Genomic DNA, 22343 nt, shown 5'->3' on the forward strand with positions numbered 1-22343 from the left:
GAGCATTACAGTAGTCCAGTCGGGATGTGATGAAGGCATGGACTAAGGTTGGCAGATCTTCTGGGGGGATGAGGTGCTTGATTTTTGCAATGTTCTTCAGGTGAAAATAGGATGATTTCACCACAGCAGAGATTTGAGTTCTGAAGTTTAAATCCCCATCAATTAGAACTCCCAGGCTACGCACATGATCAGAGCTGCGTAGATCCGTGCCTCCTATTCCCAGTGGTGAAGACTGCAAGTTAAGTTGTTTTGTTATCATGCTCTGCCCTCCAATCAGAAGGACTTCAGTTTTGTCTGCATTTAGTTTCAACCAGTTGTCATTCATCCATTGCTGTAATTCACATAAGCAGGCGTTAATAGTTAGAGTTGGGTCTGTCACACCAGGCTTGAAGGAAAGATATAGTTGGGTGTTGTCTGCATAGCAATGGTATGTCAGGCCATGTTTTTGGATTCGTTTTTCCAAGCGGTAACCTGTAAATGTGAAAAGCCGGGGAGAGAGGATTGAGCCCTGGGGCACCCCATACTTAAGTGATACAGGGGTGGACAGGAAGGGCCCCATAGACACTTTGTGGGTTCTGCCACTCAAGAAGGATTGGAACCACTGAAGATTGGAACTGCCATCAATGCCGCAGTATTCCTGTAGCCTGTTTATCAAGATGTCATGGTCAACTGTATCAAAGGCTGCAGAAAGGTCTAGCAGTATGAGGATCGAGCACTCTCCTCTGTCTCTTGCCATGAGCAGGTGGTTGCATATTTGGATGAGGGCAGTTTCAGTGCTGTGGTGTTTCCTGAAGCAGGGGAGGACTGGCCCAGGGGGACTGGGGGCAATTGCCCCCCGGGCCGCCCGAATCTTAAGTAATTAGGGCCGGCCGCTGCTATACGCAGCGGCTGCAGACATACCACAGGTGACAGGTTCGCAGTGGGGATCACAACCTCGCGCAATATTTCCCGGCAAGTTGAAGTATCCAATCAAAGAAGGGGCTGCAGCGGCCGGCCGTGGTGTGCCCTTGTGCGTGGCTGCGCCTGCGGTGGATGTGAGCAGCACAAGGACACAAATAGCTTAGGTCCTCTCCGGCCCGGTGGGTTGACCCTGCTTGACTCCGCCCCACACCTGGAGCCATTGCCGCCCGCAACGTGCTGCTGTGCCTGCGGTGTCATCGGAGTGAGCTGTCTCACTCTTCAGCTTTCTGTGCTGGGGGGGGCTGGGGGCCTGGAGCTGCGGCTACGTGTGGCTGGCCTGGCTGGAGGAGTCGGACACAGTCCTCCCCTGTGCTGCTGTGCCTGAGGTTTCATCGGAGTGAACTGTATCACTCTTCAGCTTTCTGTGCTGGGGGGGCTGGGGGCCTGGAGCTGCGGCTACGAGTGGCTGGCTGTCCTGGCTGGAGGAGTCGGACACTCGGGGGGGCTGGGAGTCGGAGATGCCACCTATAGCTGCTTGCTGCTGTGGAGGAGGAGGAGGTGTAGGACTGAGGAGACAGGAGGATAGAGGAGGTCGGGTCTAGGTCGCCAGAGAAGGTGGTTTTTATAAATGTTGTTTCTGTACTTCTTCTCCCTTCTTGTCACTGAGTTACTCACACTTTGCTGCCCATCTGCTACTGCTGTCAAATTCAATTCTCTGCCCAGGCCAGTGCCCTCTGAGGTTTTTTTTGTGTGATAATCATCCCCATTCTGACCCTGGCCTGAGGGGGAACGTTTTTTCTTCTTGCGGTGTGATTGGCGGCAGGGGAGGGGGGAGGCAGGCAGTTAGGCACTGTCAAACAGGTAGTTGGAGGGGGGGGGGGGGGTAGGTGTCAGACAAGTAGTTTGTATGGTGGGTGGGCAGGAGTGGGGTTAGGCATCACCAGGTAGGTAGGTTTGTGTGTGTGTGTGTGTGTGTGTGTGTGTGGGGGGGGGGGGGTTGTTTAAAGGAGTTATCAGGCATTTTTAATGAAATAAGTGCTACTTACCAGGGGCTTCCTCCAGCCCCACGCTCCCAGCATGTCCCTCGCCGCAGCTCTGCAGTCAGACATTCGCTGCCGCTGCCTCCCAGTCCCCGGCGATGGCACCAGTCCGACCTGGATGTCGGCCTGTACTGCGCCTGTGCGAGCAGCACTGTCAATCACCGCCACGTGGACCGGAGTGTACTGTGCAGGCGCAGTAGTTCTGCGTCTGCACAGTACGCTCTGGTCCATGTGGCGGTGATTGACAGCGCCGCTCGCGCAGGCGCAGTCGGCCTGACGTCATCGCCGGGGGCTGGGAGGCAGCGGCAGCGAACAGCTGACTGCAGAGCTGCGGCAAGGGACATGCTGGGAGCTTGGGGCTGGACAAGCCCTGGGTAAGTAGCACTTATTTTCATAAAAAAAAAAAAAAAAGCCTGATAACTCCTTTAAGGTTAGGCATCAGACACAGACAGGTAGATTGTGCGGAGAAATGTGGTTAGGCATCAGGTACATTGTGTGTGTGTGTGTGTGTGTGTGTGTGTGTGTGTGTCTGGGGCTGTTAGTCATCACAATTTGAAGATTTGCACACAAGAAATTATGGCTTTGGGCTGGGGATGCCGTGTAACGGGCCTCTAGTTTGTGTTGTCCCCCCAGGCCAAAAGGTCCCAGTCCTCCCCTGTCCTGAAGCCAGACTGGAATGAATCATAACTGTTGTTTTGTAGGATTTTGGCTTCTAGCTGGAGGTAAGCAGCTTTTTCAATTAGCTTGCCCAGAAAGGGAGGTTAGAGACAGGTCTGTAGCTGGTCATTGCATCTGGGTCCAGGGAGGGTTTTTTTGAGGAGAGGCCTGATGATTGCTTCCGGTAGATGCTTCCTCTTCTTAATCTGGCCACTAACGGTCCAATTTCTAGCGAAAAATCATTCAAGCGATCAGAAATTCTGATCGGAAGTGAAATATTGTAATACATCGTTCACTACACCATCAACGAACCAATCTTTGCTTCCTATCTATCACAACCAACAAGAAAATCCAAATTTTGATTCGACGAAAATTCATTTGGACGGCATTTTTTTCACTCATTCATAATCGATTGTGTCCACCAATGGAGATGTTTACAACCAATCCGATCAGAATTTCTGATTGCTCTAATGATTTTTCGCTAGAAATTGGACCGTTAGTGGCCACCTTTACACAGAGATAAATAGCGCATGGTGTGTGAAAAATGGGGACTGTAGCAGTTTCAGGATTTGGGGGACTGGAATGTATCCGTGACAACGGGTGTTTGAGAATAGATCTATTGGTTGAAAAACGTACTATTTTAAAACTGCAAATGTGGACTGGGCCTTACCGTAGCAAAAATAATTTGGACAGGTCATGATAACCCCTTAACTGGTTTCTCAATTCTGTAGTGGTTGATTTTTTTGTTTTTCAATGCATTTGGATATCGCAATGTTAGAATCACACATGTCGGTTGATAATAAACATAGCTGCAGTGTGTTGTGGTTTAAAACTACATAGCAACCCCTTCACCATCTGCCATTTGCATCATATTATTGCAGGTGTACCGGTAACTTGCTTGTACCTTTACGGCCTGTGTGCGTACGATGTCCTACCCTCTTCACTTCGGTCCGGCATACAGTAGTGCTGGGCGTAATGGAAAAAACTACGCTTACGGATCATTACGCGTAATTTTACGCTATTACGCATTACGGAATTACGCTTACGGCGTAGACATTTATCTACGGTTCATGTCTGTAATTACGCATGGCCCTTACGCAATTACGCGTAAGAATACCGTAATGCAGGTTGTTACGTTATTGCCTTACGCATAATTTCCTACTAGCAATTAATACGTAAGGCAATGCTCCCAAGCGGAAAAGTTGACGCATGGATCAATGTTAGGTAGCCGCCGACTTTAAGGGTTAATAGCAAAGCCCCCTTAATTGCTGAGAGCCTCAAATTTGGAGAATATATTAAGGAGATCAGAAGGAATAAGAGGAAAAACATTTTTTTCAAAAAGACCTTATAGTTTTTGAGAAAATCGATTTTTAAGTTTCAAGGGCAAAAATGTCTTTTAAAGGGAACCAGAGACGAAGCACCCTTGTGTATTTTACCATGTATATCAGTAAGAACATTAGAGAAAACACTTACCATGCTCTCTGTTTCCTCCTCACTGCTAAAAGTGTCTGTTAACAGCAGTCACAAGAATCCCAGACTGAGCAATTAAATCTGGCTTTGCTGGGAATGATTATTGCTGAGTCATTATAGCAAAGCCACAAGGGGGCAGGCTTGGGCTTGAAATAACACCACAGAATACAGACTTAGCTATAATCTTTCTGTAGCAAAGCTAGACGGAGCAGCCTGACTTCTCAGTCGGGGATTCTTATCAGACGTGATAACAGTCAGATTACACAGAGAACAATGAAACAAAGGGCAGATTAGGTGTTTACTGTCATGTTCCCACTGATTTATAAGGTAAAATACAAGAGGGTGCTTCATCTCTGGTTCTCTTTAAATGCGGAAAATGTCAGTTTTTTTTGCACAGGTAACAATAGTGTATTATTTTCATTGATTCCCCCAAGTGGGAAGAGTTTTACTTACTTCGTTCTGAGTGTGGTAAATATTAAAAAAAGACGTGGGGTCCCCCCTCCCAGACCTCTTTAACCCCTTGTCCCCCATGCAGGCTGGGATAGCCAGAATGCGGAGCACCGGCCGCATGGGGCTCCGCACCCTGACTATACCAGCCCGCATGGTCCATGGATTGGGGGGTCTCGGAAGGGGAGGGGCAGCCAAGCTTTACCCTCCCCCTCCGAGCCCTTGTCCAATCCAAGGACAAGGGACTCTTCTCCACCTCCGATGGGCGGTGGAGGCCGCGATTTCATGGGGGGGGGGGTTTCATGGTGGCATCTGGGAGTCCCCTTTAAAAAGGGGTCCGCCAGATGCCCACCCCCCCCCTCCCAGGAGAAATGAGTATAGGGGTACTTGTACCTCTTACCCATTTCCTTTAAGAGTTAAAAGTAAATAAACACACAAACACTTAGAAAAAGTATTTTAATTGAACAAAAACCATAACCACGAAAAAAGTCCTTTAATATTCTTAATTAACCATTAATACTTACCTGTCCCTTTAAATAAATGATCCCTCGCAATAGCCTCGGAAATGTTCTATCAGTTACAATGTAACAAAGTTATTACAATGTAACAACTTTGTTACATTATAATTACGCCGCACCCGACGTCACTCGCCGCTCAGCCGCCGCATGCACTTACGCGTCCTTGCAGGACGCTAAGTCCCCGCCGGCTCCCGCTGTCCACCCCGCCCACATCTGTCACCCACATGTCACCCACATGTGGGTGAGGCGGGGAGGGCAGCGGGAGCCTGCGGGGACTTAGCGTCCTGCACGGACCCGACAGAGCTCTGAGCTATATAGCTCAGAGCTCTCTAAGCATCTTTGAATTTGGGCTCCAAGGAGCCCCATTGGTCCTTAGCAGACCAATGGGGTTCCTTGGAGCCCAAATTCAAAGATGCTTAGAGAGCTCTGAGCTATATAGCTCAGAGCTCTGTCGGGTCCGTGCAGGACGCTAAGTCCCCGCCGGCTCCCGCTGCCCTCCCCGCCTCTCCCACATGTCACCCACATGTCACCCACATGTGGGTGGGGTGGACAGCGGGAGCCGGCGGGGACTTAGCGTCCTGCAAGGACGCGTAAGTGCATGCGGCGGCTGAGCGCCGAGTGACGTCAGGTGCGGCGTAATGTACAATGTAATTGTTACATTGTAATAACTTTGTTACATTGTAACTGATAGAACATTTCCGAGGCTATTGCGAGGGATCATTTATTTAAAGGGACAGGTAAGTATTAATGGTTAATTAAGAATATTAAAGGACTTTTTTCGTGGTTATGGTTTTTGTTCAATTAAAATACTTTTTCTAAGTGATTGTGTGTTTATTTACTTTTAACTCTTAAAGGAAATGGGTAAGAGGTACAAGTACCCCTATACTCATTTCTCCTGGGAGGGGGGGTGGGCATCTGGGGGACCCCTTTTTAAAGGGGACTCCCAGATGCCACCATGAACCCCCCCCAGGAAATCGCAGCCTCCACCGCCCATCGGAGGTGGAGAAGAGCCCCTTGTCCTTGGATTGGACAAGGGCTCGGAGGGGGAGGGGAAAGCTTGGCTGCCCCTCCCCTTCCGAGACCCCCCCAATCCATGGACCATGTGGGCTGGTATAGTCAGGGTGCGGAGCCCCACGCGGCTGGTGCTCCGCATTCTGGCTATCCCAACCTTCATGGGGGACAAGGGGTTAAAGAGGTCTGGGAGGGGGGACCCTACGTCATTTTTTTTTTTTTATATTTCCCACACTCAGAACGAAGTAAGTAAAACTCTTCCCACTTGGGGGAATCTATGAAAATAATACACTATTGTTACCTGTGCAAAAAATAACTGACATTTTCCGCATTTAAAAGACATTTTTGCCCTTGAAACTTAAAAATCGATTTTCTCAAAAACTATAAGGTTTTTTGAAAAAAAAAATGTCCTCTTATTCCCACTGATACCCTTAATATACCCTGGGAGTTTGGTGTTCCTAAATTTTAAGCAGGCTTTGCTATTAACCGTTAAAGTCGGTGGGTTTTTAAATGTATATATTTTTCCTTTGAAACTTAAAAATCGATTTTCTCAAAAACTATAAGGTCTTTTTGAAAAAAAAAAAATTCCTCTTATTCCTTCTGATCTCCTTAATATATTCACCAAATTTGAGGCTCTTAGCACTTAAGGGGGCTTTGCTATTAACCCTTAAAGTCGGCAGCTTTTTTATTATTTTTAATATTACGCGATTACGGCAGACTGTGTAATTTCAATAGGAGTTTACGGTCTTACACGTAATTTGTTACGCGTAATAACGTAACCTACGGTCTACGCGTAATTACGTGTAATACCGTAACCTTACACGTAGCGCTTACGGTGCATTTGTAGTGAATTACGATGCGTAATTACGCTAATGCGTAATTTCGGCCCAGCACTAGCATACAGCGATGGTCTCAGAAGCACAGTGACCCCTCTGCCTGATCTGTACTCTGTGTGTGCTCCATTACACCAAACGTCAATTGATTATCATGTGACGCTTGATGAACTGGAGCGGACACAAAACACAGATTACTCAGAGGGGTCAGCGTGCCCCTGAGCCAATCGCTATGTGCCTGCCAGAAGTGAAGAGGGAAGGACGTACTTCCCACTCAGGGTGTATTTTGTCCGGGTCAGGGTCCAATCAAGTTGCTGGAATGCCGGCATGAATATGACACAAACAGCGAACAAAGGAAGGAGCAGGAGGATGTGTCACTATGTAATTTAAGAGCCACACCCCCCCACACACACTATAGCTATGTTTTTTTTCATTTGTGGTATGCTTTTATTGCTCCTTTCATTTGAAAGGTAGAAGCTACTCAATGAAAATGCCTACCTTTAATACTTAAAAAGTTGAATATGTAGCACTTTATTTTAAAAATTGTTGGTGTTATGCAAATTTGACATTGTCTTGTTGTTTTGCTGTTTTTTTTTTTTCAGCTGTTTTTTGCATTTTAATAATGTTTAATACTTTACAGTATGTTACTGTACAATTTTGCACTGTTGCAGACACTATTTCGGTGTGTTTTTCTTTAATAAAAAAACATTGCAAATTTTAACAAGCAAATAAAGAAGGTTTATGTTTAACCAAGTGTATTTTTTTTTTCTATCCAATTGGTTACTTACAAATTGGGAACAAATGTCGCTGGGTACACACGTTGCGATTTTCCCGCTCGATTCGCGATATTGAACGGATCAATTCGATCATTTAAATCATGCTCAATTGGATTTCGATCGTTCCTGCTGTCAATTCGAAATCCAATTCAGCATGTTTGAATTAATCAAATTGATCCATTTGATCACGTGAATCTAGCGGGAAAAATCAACTTGTGTACCCAGCATAACACTACAATATCACAAATCCGTACACCTTTTTTCATAAATGTGTTTGGTAGTAAATAAAGAGGAAAAGTAAACAAAAATAAATGTAACTTTAATATAATAACCACAAAATATTTTTTTATTGCAAAAACCAATGTAAATGCACCATAAACTGCATGATATTCAAACAACCAATCATTTCTCTCTAATTTGCATTTCCCACAAATAACACAACGTTAACAGAAGACTTTCAGCTTTTCTCAATGCACCCTCTGATGTGAAAGAGCCCTAAGAAACACTGCTGTCAGGAAATCCTCTGAGTGAGGTAAGAGAGGGCCTGGAGCTGTAGCAAGCGGAGTGCGGAGGGCCCGGCCATGATTGGGTAGCAGTCTCCATGGTAGTGGTGGGGTTAACTGGGGTGGGTGGGCTGGGACGGCCGCCTTAGCAGTGAAGGGGTTAATCGGGGGAGGGTGGTTTGTACAGGGGGTGGGGCATTTTTTCCAGGCTAGGTGGAAGGGGGCGGGCACATCCGTTTGGAGAGCGAAAGGGAAAGAAGCTCTTGCCGGACACCCGCTCGCTCCCTGCAGCATGGAGGACTTTGAGAGGCTGGTGGCCAGGATCCGCGAGGAGGCAGAGTCGAGGGTCCCATCCTGGGTCCACGTTCAGCTGGCTGCCATGAGTGCTGCAGCGGAGGCTGCGGCGACCAGCATGCCCACCACAGCTGTGGCGACCAGCGCTCCAGCCGCACAGATGACGGAGAAATGCCTATCCAGGCCGCTGGAGCGGCTTAGCCTGGAACCCCAGGGATGAGCGTGGCATCGCTCTGGGAGCCCCCCTCGGGACCCTCCACCTCCCCCCACAAAACGCTCCTCCAAGTCGCGGGGGTCAGGTGGAGGAATCCCACACAACAGCAGGAGTAGGAGGATTCGATGGGAGAAGGCACTTCTGGAGCTGCCCACCCTTCCCAACGGCCAGCAGGAGGTGAAGCGTCCCTTAGTCCCCACGCTGCGGGGCAGACTAAGCGGGCCCATCATAAGGACTCCCATTCTGCAGGTGCCGCCCAACCCCCAGCGGTTGCGACCCATCAGGCGCATGGTGGAGGCAGGAGTTCCCCTGGCAAGACCAATCCTGGAGGGTCTGCCAAGAAGGGCAACAGGCCTGGAGACAAGCGAGGACAGCAGTCGCAGCAGCGTGACCAGCGCAGCAGGGACCATGCGGCCAGGAGCAGCCCGACTTCTGAGGCAGATTCCTTGGTGGAGGATGATGACAATGCAGCAGGTGGAGCCGGAGTGACGGCTGGCAGGGACGCACGTCCGGGGCAGCCAGGTGAGGCCAATGTAGCTGCTGTTAATGCCTTAGCCACTTTATTGTTGTGAATTTGTGGGGGTAGTCAGGGAGGGGTAGGGAACCTATCGGTGGTGTTGGGATCGCAGTTTACATCACAGGCCCAGCCTTCACCTTCCGGTTTAGCAGTGTCGGGGGTCCCGGGCGGTTGTTGCCGGGGTTGCCAGTGTCACCAGTGGGGGCGTGGGTGCCCTCATCCTCTGGTTTGGGGTCCGTAGTTTCAAACACTGTCAGTTGGTCACTCGGCGCCTTCGGGTACTTTGCCTACGCAGGTTATAGGACCGTTAGCGCAAGGGGTGGTTCAGGTGGCGCCACCGGTTGCGTTAGGCCTGAGTGGGGCATAGTCGGAGGTAGCGGGTGAGTCTGCAACAGCTAGTGGGGCGGGTCAGGTGCGTTTGGCGGACGCGTTGCGCGCAGAGCTTTGTGTCTGCTTCAATGGCCTTCTTGGGTCCCATTTGAAGCAGGAGGTGAAGGAGCGCATTTGGAAGGGCGAGTACATCGAGATATTCTCGCTTCTTCCCCTGGAAAAATTCAATTTGGATAAGGGCAAGCCGGATGAGAAGAAGCGAGAAGAGGAAAGGCGTTACAGGTTGATCCCCCACACTTTCCAGAACTGGTACCAGGCGTTCTCTATTCTGGCAAATGTAACTGGGGAAAGGCAGCCTGAGCACTGTTCGGCTCTTTTTGGGTACTTGGACTCCATTGGCGAGGCCCATCGGACGTACGGTGGGAATGCTTGGCTGCGTTATGACGAGCAGTTCCGGAAGACTAAGGCAGTGCGTCCGGTGGTGCGGTGGGACCAGAAGGACATTACCTTGTGGATGCGGCTGATGATTCCATCTAGGTCTCCACAGTCCTTTCTTGCCACAGCTGGTGGGTCGGCCTTGGCCAGCCAGCCGGTTACCTGAGGAAAAGGCGTATGCTGGCAATTTAATGAGGGTTCCTGTCGCTTTGGCCACTCCTGCCACTTTAAACATGAGTGCTCCAATTGCGGAGGCTCGCATGCAGCCACGAGATGTTACAAGCAGCGGAGGACCAAGTCTGGGGATGCTGCACATAAGAGCGATGACGCCAGTGAGGGGAGCAGAGATGGCCCGGTTCCTAAGCAGGTACCCTGAGCGGGAGGTGGCTGAATTTTTACGGGTAGGTTTTGAGGAGGGTTTTAGAATTCCTAGTAGTTGTTTGTTGCATTCGGAACCTCCTTTTAAAAAAAAAACAAATTTTATTTGGTTTTAAAATTTTAACAATCCTCATGAGGAGTCCAAAGCAATGTTTTGTACAGTCATTAAGCTTGCTCTGAGAGCCATAACCATTCAGGTAGTATTTGGAATCTCTCTACGGAGGACAAAAGAACCCCCCCCCCCTCCCTCCACCCTTAAGTAAGAAAGCAAAACCACCCTTTCCCACCCTCTGTCACCGTCCTATACCCAATCAAAACATTTGTGCTTTGATTATTATTAAAGCAAGTTTCAGAGATCTTGGTCATTTCATAGAATTCACAGTAGTCAGGGATTTAGTTATATCTTTAATTGGCCCAGTTCTCCTAGAAGGTCTTTTTTCGCATACCAAGATGTATACCTATAAGATTCCATTAATTCGCGTATTTCAGCTTGCTTGAATGAGTAGGTTATATAGTTCTTCCACATCTTGAAAAATCGTGGAGTATGTTTCTCCTTGTGCATTTGGGTTTCTACATTATCGAGGTGGAAGATATATGTGAGCTCCTGTTTAATGTCCCATATAGAGGGTAAGCTGGGGTAGATCCATCTATTATAGATCACTTTGCGAGCTGCGATAATTATCATGTGGGCTAATTGAGGAACTTGCTTATTGGCTTGCCTTTGGTTCTGTTGTGTATGTTCTTCTTGTGGGCAATGATTAAAAAGACAAAGTTGTGGTGTCATTCGCAGATTACACTTACATATAGATAGTATAAATTTGTTTACTTTGGACCAGTAATTTTTGATGGGTGGGCATTCCCAGAGGCAGTGAAACATGGAGGCATCAGGTTGGGAACATTTGGGACAGCATGGCCGATAGTTGGTTGGTTTGTTTTTGTATTCAGTGGCGGCTCCAGGAAATTTTTTTAGGGGGTGCTATGCAGGTGCTGGACCAATTTCCGGGGGAGCTGACGACCTGCAAAAAACGGGTGTGGCTACAACCTGCGGCGCGCAGAGCGCGCCGCGGCGAGAAAATGGGCGTGGTCATGACCGGATGAGGGCGGGGCTAACTGTAATTTAAAGTGAACCCAGGGTGAGAGTGATATGGTGGCTGCCATATTTATTTCCTTTTAAACAATACTAGTTGAATGGCAGCCCTGCTGATCTATTTGGCTGTAGTAGTGAACTGAATTACACCAGAAACAAGCCATGCAGCTAATCTTGTCAGTTCTGACAATATTGTCAGAAACCCCTGACCTGCTGCATGCTTGTTCAGGGTCTATGGTTGAAAGAATAAGAGGCAGAGGACCAGCACGGCAGCCAGGCAACTGGTATTGCTTAAAGGGAGATAAATATGGCAGCCTCAATATTATTCTCACCTCGGGTTCCCTTTAAAAGTGCAACGCAAAGACAGAGGGCCCAAGTTTTGGTGACCCTTTTCCCAGAAAATTCACATAATTGTGCAGGTTTTCTCAAGAAAATACACGTAATGTGAGCAGATTTTAACAAAAAACGTCCAATGACCCCAATATGCACAATCGTTATCAGATATGGCTCCAATATGCACAATCGGTAGCAGATATGACCCCAATATGCACAATCGGTAGCAGATATGACCCCACTATGCACAATCGGTAGCAGATATGACCCCAATATGCACAATCGGTAGCAGATATGGCCCCAATATGCACAATCGGTAGCAGATATGGCCCCAATATGCACAATCGGTAGCAGATATGGCCCCAATATGCACAATCGGTAGCAGATATGGCCCCAATATGCACAATCGGTAGCAGATATGACCCCAATATGCACAATCGGTAGCAGATATGGCCCCAATATGCACAATCGGTAGCAGATATGGCCCCAATATGCACAATCGGTAGCAAATATGGCCCCAATATGCACAATCGGTAGCAGATATGGTCCCAATATGCACAATCGGTAGCAGATATGGTCCCAATATGCACAATCGGTAGCAGATATGGTCCCAATATGCACAATCGGTAGCAGATATGGCCCCAATATGCACAATCGGTAGCAGATATGGCCCCAATATGCACAATCGGTAGCAGATATGACCCCAATATGCACAATCGGTAGCAGATATGGCCCCAATATGCACAATCGGTAGCAGATATGGCCCCAATATGCACAATCGGTAGCAAATATGGCCCCAATATGCACAATCGGTAGCAGATATGGTCCCAATATGCACAATCGGTAGCAGATATGGCCCCAATATGCACAATCGGTAGCAGATATGGTCCCAATATGCACAATCGGTAGCAGATATGGTCCCAATATGCACAATCGTTATCAGATATGGCCCCAATATGCACAATCGTTATCAGATATGGCCCCAATATGCACAATCGGTAGCAGATATGACCCCAATATGCACAATCGTTATCAGATATGACCCCAATATGCACAATCGGTAGCAGATATGACCCCAATATGCACAATCGGTAGCAGATATGACCCCAATATGCACAATCGGTAGCAGATATGACCCCAATATGCACAATCGGTAGCAGATATGACCCCAATATGCACAATCGGTAGCAGATATGACCCCAATATGCACAATCGGTAGCAGATATGACCCCAATATGCACAATCGGTAGCAGATATGACCCCAATATGCACAATCGGTAGCAGATATGACCCCAATATGCACAATCGGTAGCAGATATGACCCCAATATGCACAATCGGTAGCAGATATGACCCCAATATGCACAATCGGTAGCAGAAATGACCCCAATATGCACAATCGGTAGCAGATATGACTCCAATATGCACAATCGGTAGCAGAAATGACCCCAATATGCACAATCGGTAGCAGAAATGACCCCAATATGCACAATCGGTAGCAGAAATGACCCCAATATGCACAATCGGTAGCAGAAATGACCCCAATATGCACAATCGGTAGCAGAAATGACCCCAATATGCACAATCGGTAGCAAAAATGACCCCAATATGCACAATCGGTAGCAGAAATGACCCCAATATGCACAATCGGTAGCAGAAATGACCCCAATATGCACAATCGGTAGCAGAAATGACCCCAATATGCACAATCGGTAGCAGAAATGACCCCAATATGCACAATCGGTAGCAGATATGACCCCAATATGCACAATCCGTAGCAGAAATGACCCCAATATGCACAATCCGTAGCATATATGACCCCAATATGCACAATCCGTAGCAGATATGACCCCAATATGCACAATCCGTAGCAGATATGACCCCAATATGCACAATCAGCATCACCTGAAAAAGAAAAGAAAAACCCATTTACTCACCTACAGCCAGAAGACCTTCTTTCCCGACCTCCTGTCCCGACCTCATTGTGGCGCGCAGCGCCCGCGCGCCCACGATCCTCTTCCTTCCCGACGTCACGACGAGACTTCCTGCCTGCATGCAGAGAGCAGGGCTACGGGAAAATGGCCGCCCGAAGCCATGCACTGCAGACTCGAAGTCTGCAGAACAGGGCTCCGGTCGGCCATCTTACCGTAGCCCTGCTCTGCTGCTTCGGGCTGACGCTGTGAACTGACTTGGCGTCTTTTAGACGCCTGAAGTCAGTTCCCTCCAGGGGGTGCTTTGGGGGTGCTTGGACAATTCTAGGGGGTGCTCGAGCACCCCCTTGCACCCCCCTGGCGCCGCCCCTGTTTGTATTTAATGTTGAAGGCATACTTGGCCCTATGAATCATTTTAAAATGTGATTCTCGCCATGTTTCGTCTATGACTATGGCGCGGAATAGGTTGTTACCTTCTAGAATACTTTTAGTCAGATTCTCTATCTGCAAGTCTTTAGACCAGGCAGTGAAACTACTATTCGCTTTTTTCTCAATGGATCTGTCGGCTATAGTCTTCTGTAACTCAGACAGAGACATCTAAGGTCTTTGGGGGTTTAGGAATCTGTCAAATTCATTTAGGTTCATTATTTCAGCCATGCTGTCCACCATGTTCAGTAAGAATGATTTTAACTGTGCAAAGTATAGGAAATGGGTTTTGGGTATACCATATAGGGCTCTTAGTTCGATGAAGGTGTACCATCTGTTTTTTTTTAAAGTACCACAGGTTTCTCAATTTTGAAATTCCTCTAGATTCCCAGTCCAGGAAACCTCTATGTTGTATGCTAGGCTGGAAACCTGGGTGGCCCCACAAGGGCATATATTTTGAGATTTTAACTGGCTGTCCAAACCAATGACGTAATGCCTTCCAAGTTGCCCAAGTGTCTCTAACCATTCTGCTCTGTTTTAATCTAGTTGGTAAATCTCTATATGTCGTGTGGAGGACTGCCATCGGGGACCATGGCTCCATATACGATCTTTCTAGTTCATAATTAGAGTATATACTAGATTTGCGTTCCCAGTCTCTAACGTGTCTAAAAAGGCATGCCAGGTTGTATGACCAGATATCTGGTAGATTTAGGCCGCCATTTGTTTTAGATAATTTCAATTTAGTGTAGGCTATTCTAACCTTGCGGCCTCTCCAGAGAAATCTATTAAAGGCTCTCTCCATCAAATTAATGTCACTATGTTTTAGCAGTAATGGTATAGTCTGAAGCGGGAAAAGTAATTTCCCAAAACAGACAGATTTGATGATTGATGCTCTTCCCATTAAGTTTAATGGTAGGTTTTCCCATCTTTGGAGTAATTGTGTAATTTCTTTGAATAACGGTTTGTAGTTGAGGTCATATAGGGAGTGTGGGTCTCTTGTTATTTTAATTCCTAAGTATTTCACCTGATGTTTTATGGGAATAAGGGATGTGATTGGTGAGGTGGACAGGTTGGGGCGCGTGGATAGGTGCAGGAGTTCGCTTTTTTCTAAATTAACTTTGAAACCACTGCAGTTTCCAATTTTGTCTATAATGTTTAGCGCTTTGCCTAATTCTTCCTGTGGTTTGGACATGAATAGGAGCATATCATCTGCGAATATGGCTTGGGAGACCACTGTGTTATTTATGGGTATACCTGTAATTTGTTTTTGTAAAATGCGTAACATGGGCTCAAGGGCTAGATTAAATAATAAGGGAGAAAGAGGACACCCTTGTCTGGTGCCTTTCTGCAAATGTATTTTAGAAGAGAGGAAACCTGGAGTGTGTATTTGAGCAGTTGGGTCGTCATGGAGTGCAGTTATCAAATGTTGGAAGGGGCCAGAGATTCCCATCTGTTGAATCACTTTTTCCAGCCACAGCCAGCGGACGTTGTCAAATGCTTTCTCAGCATCTAATAAGAGAATGGCATAGTCCCTGGCTGTGGCTGGATATGCCTTAGCATAATCCAACACCGTGATCACTTTGCGCAAATTCATGACTGCAGAACGATTTCTAATGAAACCAGCTTGTGATGCGCTGACTAGTTTATGCATCAGGCCCGCCAATCTGTCGGCCATGATTTTTGTCAAAATTTTAATGTCTTGGTTGATTAAAGATATTGGCCTGTAGGCTGCCGGGTCTGTGGGATTTTTACCTTGTTTCAGGATTAATTTGATATGGGCCATTTTAGCTGATGTAGGCATTACCCCATTCTGAATTATGTCATTAAACATGTTTTGTAGGTAGGGAGCTATTTCTGTTTTTATCATTTTAAAGAATTCTGCCGTGAAGCCATCAGGTCCTGGGGCCTTGTTGTTTTTTAATTCCTTGATGGTTTCTGTTATTTCAAGTTGTGTCACTTTAGCATTCAAGATCTGTAGATCTGCATCATTCAAAGAGGGCAGCTTTGCCTCATTTATCAATGCTTCATAGTCTGTAATCAAGGGGGCGCTCTTGCCTTCACTGCACAGGAGTGTATAATATCTCTGGAATCTCTCTATTTTTTGGGGATCAGTCAAAAGTTAGCCTGGTTCGTCTGCTATGGAGAGTATACTGGTGGAGGGTTTGGAGCCTTTAATAATATTGCTCATTAATCTGCTCGTTTTTGTTTCCAAATCTTCTAAATCTGATCTCTCTATATGTTCCATGCATTTGTTCCTTAGTTTTAAGCCATTTGTCAACCTCCAGTTTCTTTTTGAGCCACTGTAATTTGTTTTCTGGGGTGGGTAAAGACTGGAAATTGAGCAAAGCATTTCTAACTTCTTTGACTGCGTTAGAGTATTGTAAATTAGCTTCTTTTTTCTTTCCTGCCATGTAGGCAATTATTCTACCCCGTAAGACTACTTTAGCTGTTTCCCAGAATAAACTAGGTTGCGAAACATGAGTTTTATTATTTTCATAAAATTCTAACCACCACTGTTGCAGTAGACTGGCAAATTGTTCATCTTGATAGAGATGGGTAGGAAACCTCCAGATGATATCTGATCCTCTAGGAATCTCGTCTCTAAGGGTTAAAGTGATTGGAGTATGATCTGATATGACCATATCTTTTATATCTGTAGATGCAGTCCTCTGTATTATTTTGTCTGAGGTTAAAAACATGTCCAGTCTGGACCAGATATCATGTGGAGGGGAGAAGAAGGTATAAGTTCTATCACAGGGATGGGATAGACGCCATGCATCAACTAGTTTAGTATCTTGCATGAATGTCTCTAGGCGGTCTGACTTTTTTTGATATTGGGCAGGTACCTTAGTTCTTCCTGATCTATCTTCCCCGGTATTAGACACTGTGTTGTAATCTCCGCCTACTATCCAGCTTGACGTGACATCGCTCAGAATCAAGGTGCTAATTTCTGATAGAAAGTTATCATTGTCCTCATTTGGTCCATATACATTTAAAATATTTATAATATCCCCAGCTAGTTTTATGCGAATTCTTATCCATCTGCCCCCAGTATCAGTTTGATGATCCAGTACTGTACCTTTAAAATTTTTATGTAGGAGTACAAGAACTCCAGCCTTCCTATCAGATGCAGAAGAGCCTAGGACTTGTCCAACCCAATTTTTTTTCATAAAAGGGAATTGTGCATCTGTTAGGTGTGTCTCTTGTAATAATGCGACATCTGCCTTTAGTTTCTTAAGATGGCGTATTACCATATTTCTTTTATGTGGGGATCTTAGCCCCTTCACATTCCAACTACAAAAATTTAGCCCCATCTATGTAAATTAAGATACTTTGACCAGGTATGACAAGAATTCGCATTGCAATTTTGTAGATATAACAATAGAATAGTTGATTAGAATAGGACGGTGACCCCCGATTTCGCTTGCAAACAGTGCAAGCGAAATCAACCCCTCCCCTGAACCTTTTATGCAGTTGCCATATATATTTTTCATCTATTTTCAATAAAAAAAAATCAAAATGAATGAAATGAGGAACAGGGATAGCAAATATAACATGTCTTCGCTTCTTCCCCTAGAGGGAGGCATAGTACTGTGGAAAAGAAGACAGCAGGTTTTAGATCGCAATCAGTGTGTCTGCTTTCTTATGGATTATAATGCTCAGCCTTATAGTTCAGTCTGTTTGCTGTAATCAGCTCGCATAGAAAAAGGAGAGAAAAAAATAAGAACATAAACAAATAAGTAATCTTAGTGCTGTGTAAAACAGCGCCCAAAGTGCTTCGAGGGAGGACGTAAAAATGTTATACTTGCAGAACTCAAGTTTCATCATTGGTTTCTGGATTTTCCTCTGGAGGTGAGGGTTCCGTGTCAGCGGTGTCTTTGAAGTATTGTTCCGCATCACATGCATTCTTAAAAGTGTGTGTTTCGCCTTTAACATCAGTAACCTTTAAAGTTGCAGGGTATTGTAGGGTGAATTTGTATTGACGTCTGACACATTCAGCACATGCAGAATTAAATTTCTGTCTCATTTTTGACACCTCAAGTGAGAAATCATTGAAAAGCCTGATTCTGTGTCCTTCAAACTCCAGGAATTGGCCATTCTGACGGAACGCTCTTAAGATGATTGTTTTCTCAGCATAGTCTAAGTATTTAACCATTACCACACGGGGGCCTTTTTTGTTATCTGCTGCCTGAGGAGGACCCACCCTGTGTGCTCTTTCCACTTTATAGGGGCCATCCAGGCCTAAAAGTTCCGGGATAGTTTGTGCGCAGAATGTGTGTAAGAAAGAAGCTGTATATGATTCTGGTAATCCTACCACTCTCAGATTACTGCGCCTTGATCTGTTCTTCAGGTCTTGGAGCTTTTCATGCATCTCCCTGTTCTCTTTTACAAGCTTGTCTTGGGTCTGCTTTTGGGCTGTGTAGTCATCTTCTAGTGTGGAAATGCGGTTTTCAGCCTGTGTTATCCGAGTGGCATGTGACTGAAGTTCTTTGTGGACTTTCTTGAGGGACTGTGTGACTGCGCTTTGTATCATGGTCTCTAGATCGGGCCTGAGCTGTGTGACCACCGCCTTGGCTATCTTCGCATAGCGTGTGCTAGACTCACTGCGTTCTGAGGTCGCGTCTGAGTCCGAGTCCCATCCATGAGCCTGTGAGGACTGGTCCCACTCCAGTTCGCCGTCAGTGTTGCGTTTTTGGGCCGGGGATTGTCTGCGGCCTTCCTTATTTTTTGTCTTCGGCGCCATCTTGGGTGTCCTGGCTGCTGCGTGTTCTCGTTTCTCAGCCCGCGTGAGGTAACGGTCCATCAGAGGGCTGTTTTTTGCTCGTCCGCCATCTCCCTGCTATGCGCTCTGTCCCGTTCGGGTGTGTGGGCGCTTTATTTGGGGGTGAAGCTGCACGCTGTGGGATCGGTGTCGGGAGCTGTGTCTCTAGCCGCTTTCCTCCAGGGCGCCGGAACCGGAAGTCCGGAACCTCCTTTTAGGAATTTTAAATCTGCACACGAGCGCTGGGAAGTAGTTGATAAAAGATAGAGAAGGAGGTGGCGGGTCATTTGGCGGGTCCATTTTGGTCTTGTCCATTGGGTGAGTTGATTGTATCGCCCCTTGGTGTGGTCCCTAAAAAGGAGCCGGGGGCTTTTCGTCTAATCCACCATCTTTCTTTTCCTTGCGGTTTTTCGGTTAACGACTGTCTTTCGAGCGATGATATGTCGGGGGTGTACACATCATTTGATGAGGCCTTGCGTTGGGTTAGGCGTTTAGGGCAGGGTGCGTGGTTGGCTAAAACCGATATTGAATTGGCGTTTAGGCTGAATCGGCGTTTAGGCTGTTACCAGTTCCTCCTTCCAGTTTCCGGTTATTGGGTTGTTTTTGGAGAGGTGAGTACTTTGTGGATAGATGCCTTCCTATGGGGTGCTCCATATCTTGTGCGTATTTCGAGAGGTTTAGCACTTTTCTGGAGTGGGTGGTGAAGGAAGTGTCGAGCGTCCAGTCGGTTATACATTACCTGGACGATTTTCTGTTCATGGGTCCAGCGGACTCCCCTGACTGCGCTTACGCATTGGCTAACATGCGGCATGTTTGTGAGCGATTCGGGGTCCCACTCGCCGAGGGGAAAAAACAGAGGGGCCAGTTACAGCTTTGAAGTTTCTGGTTATTACCATCGACACTGAGTCCATGGAATGTAGTTTGCCTGGGGACAAGGTCGAGGCTCTCAGGGAGTCCATTGGTGTGGCAGTTAGGAGCAAGAAATTGACACTGAGGGAGGTACAGTCTCTATTGGGCAAGTTGAACTTTGCCTGCAGAATCATGCCCATAGGGCGTATTTTCTGCAGGCGATTGGCAATGGCGACCGCTGGGATTTCGGCTCCACACCACCGCATTTGGCTGACTGTGGAACTCAGAGCTGACTTACAGGTTTGGTTAGCTTTTCTAGCAGATTTCAACTGTAGGTCTTTGTGGATGCAGGACACGGTAAGTAATTCGGAGCTGGACTTATTTACTGATGCGTCTGGCTCTCATGGTTTTGGAGCATTCTTGGCAGGGCAGTGGTGCGCGGCTCATTGGGACAGGTCCTGGGTGGAGGCGGGTTTTACTTCCAATCTCGTGTTGTTAGTTATTTCCTATAGTGGTGGCGGTTCAGATCTGGGGTCGACAGTTGGCAAACCGGCGGGTCAGGATTAACTGTGATAACATGGGAGTGGTGGTGGCAATCAATAACTGTTCGGCGTCTTCATGATTACAGCCATGTCGGTAATTTTTCCTCACTGCTCCATAATTTCAGCTTTTCATGCGGTAACAGCCTTTATGAATTGACACTTTGCTAAGTGCTTAGGAAAGTCTGCTGGGTACTTTTCCGTTAGCCGGGCGCATCCACTAGTTGGCGATAAAACTCCACCAGAATTACATCTTTCCCTATCTATGGCGGCCTGGAGAGGGAATAGTAATTAACGCCACCTAGCGGATGCGCCCGGCTAACTGAAAAGTACCGTCTGCTGTCTTCAGCATTAACGCATGCGGTTATGCTTTATGAATTGAGGCCATTGTGTATGGAGCACCTCGGGGGGGGGGGGGTACGGAACTGCTAACACTGCTGACAGCAGAAGCTTCATGCAGCATCTTGGAAAATCTGAATGACCATGGTATTTGAGCAACTGACAGCAATTAATAATAAAGGCATTGAGATAAATGTTTTCAGGACACAATGGCTATCATTCATAAAAGTGTGTTCGGTAAACCTGGGTGGGAAAATACCACATTCAATATTTTAGACTTCTGTGTGCTCATTCACAAAAATCTTTAGTTGCGATAGCAGTGCGGTGATTTCCCGAACTAGGCTGGCGGTAGGCTGGCGTAACATGAAAAGCTGCCTGAGTTGATACATTTTCTCTGTGCAGAGACAGCCTAACAATAAAAGAGGCAGCCCCAGCTTCCCTTTAGATGTGAATTTTTTTTTTTTATTGCCTCTCCTTGCCCTGAATCTGCGCTGAATCTGTCTATTAGTCTATCTAAACAATCTATTTAATTGCCACAGCTTAGAAGAACTTTAAGAAATGTTATACATGCAGGGGTACTTATCCGTTAGCCAGGCGCATCCTCTAGGTGGCGACAAAACTCCACCAGAGTTACATATTTCCCTACTATCCATGTCAGCCTGGAGGGGGAATAGTAATTAGTGCCACCTGTCGGATGCGCCCCACTAAAGGATAAGTACCCATGCAGGCTTTCTGATGTGAAATATATCTGAAAACAGGTACCCAAGGGGTTAAACACAGCCTGGGTATTCTGGAAAGCCTTTTTTGTTCTGTTCTCGCTGCTGCCTGGGAGGTCTGTCTCCATTAACTTAGCATGATTACCGCTCAAGGCAAACCGCTAGGGTTTTTTTTAAAACCGCTGCAGCATGTAACACATGGCAGTGTTCTCACTGCCGTGTTTGCAGTTAGCGTTAACCGCAAACAAGTTACATGCATTGGTTTGCCGGCGATTAGCGTTTAGCAATCACAATTAGCATGCATAGCACTGCTAATCTCGATCGCTCCAAAGTCGCCGCGTGTCCAGTGATTTTTTTTCTGCGCTAATCGCGGCAAAATCACTCCGGCAAAATGCCAGCGGTAATCGCCTCCGTTTTGGGATTTTTAGATGTGAACGGTCCCTTATCCACATGCTTATCTCCAACAGAGCGGTATTCTCTGTCCTGATACAGCCTGCTCTAATCTTTATGAATTGATATGTAGTGACATGTGTTGAGATAATCACCGCACAAGGCAGTAATTTATCGCTCTGCTCGGTAGGGAGCTTTGTGACTCTACGGTTTTCTGTTCTGTGCAGCCTGTCATCCCTTTAGATGTGCTGCAGCCACCAGGGGGAGCTCTTCTGTGTGCTATAGCTATAATACAAATATGCAAAAACGACAGAAGTGGAGAAGCACCCATGCAAAAGGATATGGGGTGTGCCGTAGCTTTAAGATCACTGTACCAATGATCAAGAGATGCAAATCCAAGCGAAGCAGGCACCACCTTCAGTAATTTAGTAGCTCTTTATTGGAAAAGTCATAAAAAATGACAAGTCATTTGGCTTTAGAGGCTGACAGCCAGCTGTTTCAAGCTCAGTAGCTCTTTTTCAAAGCCAGAACAGAAGCCATGGCTTCTGGCTTTGAAAAAGAGCTACTGAGCTTGAAACAGCTGGCTGTCAGCCTCTAAAGCCAAATGACTTGTCATTTTTTATGACTTTTCCAATAAAGAGCTACTAAA

The sequence above is a fragment of the Hyperolius riggenbachi genome, chromosome 12, assembly GCF_040937935.1.
Source record: "Hyperolius riggenbachi isolate aHypRig1 chromosome 12, aHypRig1.pri, whole genome shotgun sequence".
NCBI lineage: Eukaryota > Metazoa > Chordata > Amphibia > Anura > Hyperoliidae > Hyperolius > Hyperolius riggenbachi.